The sequence below is a fragment of the Grammomys surdaster genome, unplaced genomic scaffold (assembly GCF_004785775.1).
Source record: "Grammomys surdaster isolate TR1022 unplaced genomic scaffold, NIH_TR_1.0 690, whole genome shotgun sequence".
Lineage (NCBI taxonomy): Eukaryota > Metazoa > Chordata > Mammalia > Rodentia > Muridae > Grammomys > Grammomys surdaster.
Genome location: NW_021605109.1, coordinates 214,312 through 221,596, shown reverse-complemented (window position 1 = coordinate 221,596; position 7,285 = coordinate 214,312).

The window sequence follows — 7,285 nt, the reverse complement described above, 5'->3', positions numbered from 1 at the left end:
TTCCTTCCTTCCTTCCTTCCTTCCTTCCTTCCTTCCTTCCTTCCTTCTTCTTCCCTCCCTCGCTCCTTCCTTCCCTTCCTTTCTTCATTTAATGCTCTCTGGGGATTACTGTTGATCATGAGTCTGTGACATAGCCCTGGGGCTTTAGTCATTCACCACCATTACCTCTGAGTCATCTTGCTCTCTTCATTTTTAAAATGGCTTTAAAATGGTTCAGAACAAGTGAGTAACTTGCTTAAGGGCACAAAGCAGATTAGAATGAACCAGGGCCAGACAGGCCTGTAGCTTCTGATCATGTGCTCTGGGTGCTGCTAGAACAATCCCCTGTGGTACTGACATGTACCACATGTACCAACAAGGTAGGCTTGACATATATAATCAACCAGAGGGAACAGATCCCACAGTCACTGAAAGCTGAGGAGATTGCAAAGCCGTATTATAACAGGACACCACCCGACCCAAGTGGACCCACAAGGCTGATCCTTATTTATTTTAACAATGTCTCCGTGTCACTAGCTTTGCAAGATTGCCTCTCCCCTCATGCGTCTGATGTCACGCCACATCTACAGCTTCCAAGTAAGGACAGAAATGGAGAATAAACTTTTTCTAGGAAAATTCAGAGCTATTCATAGAACTTGCCTCTTCTTCATCTCTCCCTTGAACAACCCTACCCTTTGCTGAGGTATCTATCAAATGAGCTCTCTAAAGGGCTGATGAGGAGATGCTACTTTCCTGAGAAGCCCATGCTGCTCCTGAATGTTTGTGTGAAATCTAATGAACTTCCTCCAGTCTTTCCTCCCTACTTTGTCTCATCTCTGAATCATTTCTTTGATAGAGACCCGAATCTGGACACTCTGGGCCACAGTCTCATTCAGCTCCCTCTGGTACCCAGTCTCTCCAATTGCCTCTTCTGAGCCCAGGACCTGGACTGCTGCTAACAGCCTGACAAAGAGGACAGCAGGCCCCACTTCCTGGTAGTGTAAATGTAGCAAATGCAAACATGTCATGGAGAACACTCAGATACAACCTTAGGGCAGTTCATAGGGGAAGTGGGGTTGTGGATTTAGCAAAACTGCCAACAGTTAGGACTAGCCACGGTCCATGAACCCAGAAGAAAAAGAGGAGACAGAGGGGGCAGTTATCCCAGGAGTTAATGCTCCCTTGAGGTTCAGGAGTTCCCACTAGAAGATAAAGGTCATTTTCCTGTGGAGGAAGGTGAGCTTAAAGGCAGAGGGATGAGGACCCAGACTGTACACTAATTTACCTCTAAAAATCCAGAGTCGAAAGACTCCTTTCAGGAGATAAGATAGTTGGAGGAGTTCATAGAGTCACCAAGCCCATGGCTGGGTCTCTGGCTCAGAGTGGATAACCATAAGGAGGATTCCCCAGGGTGGATCATATGCCCGGCAGGGGTAAGCTTGCCCAAGTTAGCTTCTTGCCTCTCTATAAGCAGAGAACAGAAAAAGACAAGAGATCCAAACCATCCCAGTCCTTCCCAGCACACACTGCGGGCCTACTGTGTGTTAAGACACAAAGCAAGGACTTTATTCTCTTTACTCTCCTTAATAGCTGAGCTGGGTACCTTGGTTTCCCATGTATGAACGGGATATTGAGCCCAGGGGATGGAGGCTTTCAATGCCCACCCTGAGGACTCAAGAGGAAGAGGGTGAAGGACTTACTGCGTAGAGTCAGCTGAGGCCAGCAGGAAGGTTACAGGCTGGGTGTGTAATGCGGGCTGTTCCTCGAGGTCTTTCCCTGGACACTTATAAGCTGATTTCAGGGGAGGGGAGGTGGTAGGGACTCCTGGGGAGAGCCTGGGGCTGATTGTGAGGCCAGCCATGGGACTGTGCCATGCACTGTTATAACCGGAGGGCCTGGCTGTCATTTCAGTCAACTAATTAAACCCACATGACCTGAAAATGAAGTGGAAGTTATTGCCATGGAAACTGCAGCTCAGAGCAAGCAATAGGTGCACTCTGTACCCAACCTGACAGAAGACAAGAAATTCCAAAGAAAAAAGACTTCTGTTATTAAATTATTGAAATGATGGACCCCAAATAATTAATTTCCCATGAATTCTATGTTGGGTAAAGGGAAAGATCGAAGCCTTGAAGGCAGCCATATAACAACTGTAACAGAGCTAGTCAGAAGGGAACCCATAACTAACTGATTCCTTGGGTGGGACAAAAGGTGCGTTCTCACTTTGAACCCCTCATTTCCAAAGGAGCCTACGTTCCCTTACTTTTACCTTGAATAAAATATTTGAGTGCTCTGGCTCCCAGTTGCTGAAACTGGTTGGGAAGGATTAGGAGGTGTGGCCTCATTGGAGAAGAAGTGTCCCTAGAGGTGGGCTTTGAGGTGTCAAAAGCCCAAGCCATTGCAGCTCACTCCCCACCCCCACCCTCACCTCTGCCTTCAATTTGTGGATCAGATGTAAGCCCTCAGCTACTGGTCCAGTGCCATCCATGCATGTCTTCCTGCCTGCTGCCATGCTTCCCATAATAATAATGGCTGTCCATTCACTCTCTGAAACTGTGAGTAAGCCCACAATTAGATGCTTTCTTTTATAGGTTGCCTTGGCAATACAAAAGGAAACAAAAACTTCTCACACTCCCTTTTCTGTCTTCTAATTATTTAATCATCTGAGAAAATGATCCTATGCCATCATCCCAGATGACATCAGGACAGACTTGACATTTTCCATGGTTTGACATATCATAGTAGAGAGCCCCTGGAAACCCTTGTCTCTCTGTCTCAAATGTCCCCCTCAGAACCCTAAATGGCTTCATAAAGGCCCCCCCTCAAAGACCAATATGTATCAACCTTCCCTGGTAGGTAGCAGATGCCCAAGCTATCCAACAGAAAACCAACCTTGCTCAAAGGGGCTTCCAAACAGCTAAGAGATGCCATGAAGCTTAGGGACTCAACAAGATGGAAGTGGCTTTGGAGAACTCTGACAAGTCTTCAAAATAGTTTAAAAATAACTCATGTAGCTCAAAGGAGTCTCCAAACCAAAGGAAGACAAACTCGGGGTGCCTGAAGTAGGAAGAAATTTACCAAAGGTCAAACTTTCTTGAGAGTATAGAACATAGGTTAAAGTCTTACTTCTCGGCTTTCCTGGGTGGAGGTGGAAAAGCTGTGGAAACCCGCTGAAGTGGAAAGTCAGGGAAAGATCCCCTCAGATGCTGTCACGTCAGCAGCTGCATGGCACCTTCTGGGTCTTAACCTCTCCATCTGGGGCAACTTCCTATGAGCAGCTGACACCCAAAGTATGTGCTTTTTCCTAAGTAGCTTGGGGATCCTTAAATTTAGAGCTTGGACCCTGGCAATCCTAACAAGCTAGATGTGGCCCCTCATCCCCAATAGACCAATTAAACAGTTGGGTATTAGTGAAAAGCCAAGAGATTTAGTCCTTTGGTATCTACACTGGAAGAGGGAACAGGAACCCAGAGACAGTTTCCCTGACCCTAGCTCACCAGGGTCCTGAAATGAGAATGCAAGCAAAGAAGCCCAGGTCAACCTATGACCCCATCCATTATCCCTGTGGCCCAACCCATTATCCCTGTGGCCCCACCTATTATCCCTGTGGCCCCACCCATTATCCCTGTGGCCCCACCCATTATCCCTGTGGCCCCACCCATTATCCCTGTGGCCCCACCCATTATCCCTGTGGCCCCACCCATTATCCCTGTGGCCCCACTCATTATCCCTGTGGCCCCACCCATTATCCCTATGGCCCCACCCATTATCCCTGTGGCCCTACCCATTATCCCTGTGGCCCCACTCATTATCCCTATAGCCCCACCCAGACACCAGGGTCTCTTTGGAGTATTTTCTTGCCTGACTGAGTAGATTAAAATCTACCAAAATGACAAAGCTGGTACTTGGTAGTACCTGTTCTGTGTCCACAGAATGAAAGAAAGGTTTAGGGCTTTTTGTTGTTGTTCTTGTTCACTTTTTGCTTTTTGCTTGTGAAGGCAGGGAGGCTCAGGAGTGACCCACTTCTTGTCCACCATTCCACAGAGTATCTTACCGAGGGTTTCTATTGCTGTGATAAAACGCCATGAATAAAAGCATCTTGGGGAGATGTCTTAGGGTTTTTATTGTTGTGAAGATCACCATGACCAAGGCAACTCTTATTTACCGGGAGCCAAACCCATGAAATTACCCACTGTTCTGGAAAGCCTAGTCAGACAAGGTTAAGAAAGGAAGTTCACTGCTCAGATCCCAGGAACTGGCATTTCCTGGGAGCCGGATACGATAGTTCGATGATCTTAGACAATGAGGATTCCATAGTGGGATAGCCTTAAGCAATGACTCTTGCCTAAACTTCCCGTTTTGCTGTGCCTGAAATTAAAGTTAGAGAGCTTGATCAGAACCCCAGAGTTGCTCTCCTCCTTTGTGTCTCTTGTCCCTTCATTCCTTCCCCCCCTTCCCTAGGGTCTTGTCGAATTCCCCAGAGGGCCGGGGCACTTATTAAAAAATTTAACTGGAGCTGGCTTACAGTTCCAGGTGTTTAGTCCATTATCAGTATGGCAAGAACCGTGGCAGAGTGCCAGCAGACACGGGGCTGGGGAAGGATCTGAGAGTTCTACATCTGGATCCACAAGCAGCCGGAAGTGACAAGGACACATTTCCTCCAGCAAGGTCACAGCTACCCCAATAAGGCCACACCTTCTTGAAGAGCCACTCCCTGTGGGCCTATGAGGGCCGTTTTTATTCAAACCTTCACAGAAGGAAAGGGTTTAATCAGCTTACAGTTCCACATCACTGTCCGTCATTGAGGGAACTCAAGGCAGGAACTCAAGCTAGGAATCTGAAAGCAGGAGCTGATGCAGAGGGCTGCTACCTACTGGCTTGTTCCGAATGACTTACTCAGCACCCAGGACCGCCTGCCCAAGGGTGGCACCACCCACAGGGTCACTAATCAGGAAACAGTGATCTACAGACACACCCACAGACCAATCTGATAAAGTCTCTTTCTCAGTTAAGGCCTCTCCTCTCACTTGTGGCTGACTTGTGTCAAATTGGCGAAAGCCACCAGGACACGAGGCCACACGGTAAGCTCCGCTCTCAGACCATGGCAGGCTCTTCGTGGTGACAGACACCAATGCCTCCTAAGAATGGCATTCTTCAAAGCTTACCCGCTCATCAACTACTTTTCTCGCCCCTAACATCCCAACGGTAATCAAAATGAAAACGGCTGCCTGGCTGCCCGCTTGGAGAATCATTATTCCTGAAAGACTGTCAACTGGAAAGAACTGGGAGGACAGGGCAGCCCTGTGTCCCTTGGGAGGAGTCCATTGGGCCTTGTTTCTGAAGTGCTTCAAGCAGGAAGAAGAGTAGGCCATGGGAGAGTGGAGAAGCCAGTAGTCTACCTAGCAAGGCAACCAAGACCCAGGGAGGACCCTCCTACTTTGTCTCCCTCTTCTTCATCATCCGTCTCCTCCAATTCTTCCTCCTCCTCTCCCTTCATATGCTCTTTCTTTGTCTTCCTTCTAAGATTCCTACTTGGGGTACACATGCGGGGGTGGTAGGATGCTTGCTGTCCTTGAAACATATGACGTACGACGTAGATACCATTAGAAAGTGTCTAAACACGTCCCTGAGATGTGCGCATGCCACAGCTACAGATCTCCCTCCTGGCAGGAGGCAGGCCCAGGTGTGCTGTAGCACCCACCTTAGAAACAAATCTCTGCTAGAGTCTGCACTTCTCAAGAGAACATCCCTGAGCCCCAGGCTCAGGCCCTGACCTCCCCCTCCCCCCAAGCAGATGACCTCATCAGCTTCGTACTCTGGTCTCTGAATATGGTTCTGGGGTGGGTGGCAGGGGAGTTGTCGCCTGTTTTCCTTCTTGATCTACTGGACTTGCTTTTTTTTGGGAGGGGACTTCACTGGCTCTTCATCCATTTATTTATTTATTTATTTATTTATTTATTTATTTTTAAACACTAATTCACTGCTTCACACCCAGTCTTGGCGTCATTTCCTCAGTGGTAAAGAAGAGTTCTGTTACTTTCAGACAAGAGCCCCAGTGGTTTGTGTCTTCATTCCTTGAAGACACAGTGTCTCTGTGTGTGGGGCAAAGGTCTTTGGAAAGAAAAGGTCAAGTGTTTGAATCTTACCGTGGGAAGGTTGCTGAACTGGTGAGCAGATGTTTCATAGATTGAGAGGAAGCTGTGGACCCACAGAGAGTGACAGGGACACTAGGAAGAAAATGATGGCACCTGCCTGAAGATGGCAGTGGACGGAATGAATGTTCCTAATGACTCTGAAGGCTAGAGCTATTATATATTTTGACTTGGACCCAATAATAATTTCTGGTCTGTGTCTTGAGGACTGTGTCAGAGTAAGTCTCCATTCAAAGCCACCAAGTTTATGTCATCTGGGACAGTAGCCCAAGGGCTCTGGGGCAGGGCCCTCTGCATGGCCCCATTGCTACCACCATCTCCGTGTGCTGATCCAGCTTGGTAAGCGATTGTCCTGTGCATCCCTGGATTCAACCCAGTGTGCATAGTGAAAATGAAGATGGTCCAGACCACCCCAACACAGTGCCATCCCACAGAATATCATGATGTCAGGGACCTCTGTGCTGACATTTGCCAGTGAGGACACCAAGACTGTAGGAGACATCCATGCTATGGTCAAGTGGGACATAGATCCTGGGCTGCCTGACCCTCTGCTTAGTGGGATTGTGATTAAGAAGCGCAGTCCACTGGCCATCTTAACATTGACTATGGGTGCTGCATAGCCAAAGTGTCAACTTAGGGGTGGGGTAAGGGCCGCCAAGATTATGCATTCTTCTTGGGGTATGGGACAGACCAGGGTTAGTCTTCTTGTTTTGCCAGTGATGGAACTAAGTCCAAGGGAGATGTGACAATCACACGTCACCCTGGACTGACACCTGGAGACAGTGGTAGAATCGGAGCCATTGCTTCAGATCCTACCTCAGTGGACTCAGGTGACTGTCCCAAGTGTCCGTGAACTTGGTGGCTGAGCGGTAGGCACGTTTGTTGGACTCCTGTGTTTTTATGCATCTCCTGTGTTCATGCTGTCGACTGAAACAGGAAGTTCCCTGGTGTATCAGTTTCTCCCTTGTTGCTGAAACAAAATCTGACAAAAGATACTGGAAGGAGGGAGGGAAGGAGGGAGAGAGGAAGGGAGAGAGGGAGGGAGGGAGGGAGGGAGGGAGAGAAGGAGAGAGGAAGGGAGGGAGGGAGTAAAGGAGGGAGGGAGTAAAGGAGGGAAGGAGAAAGGGAGAGAGGGAGGGAGAGAGGGAGGGAGG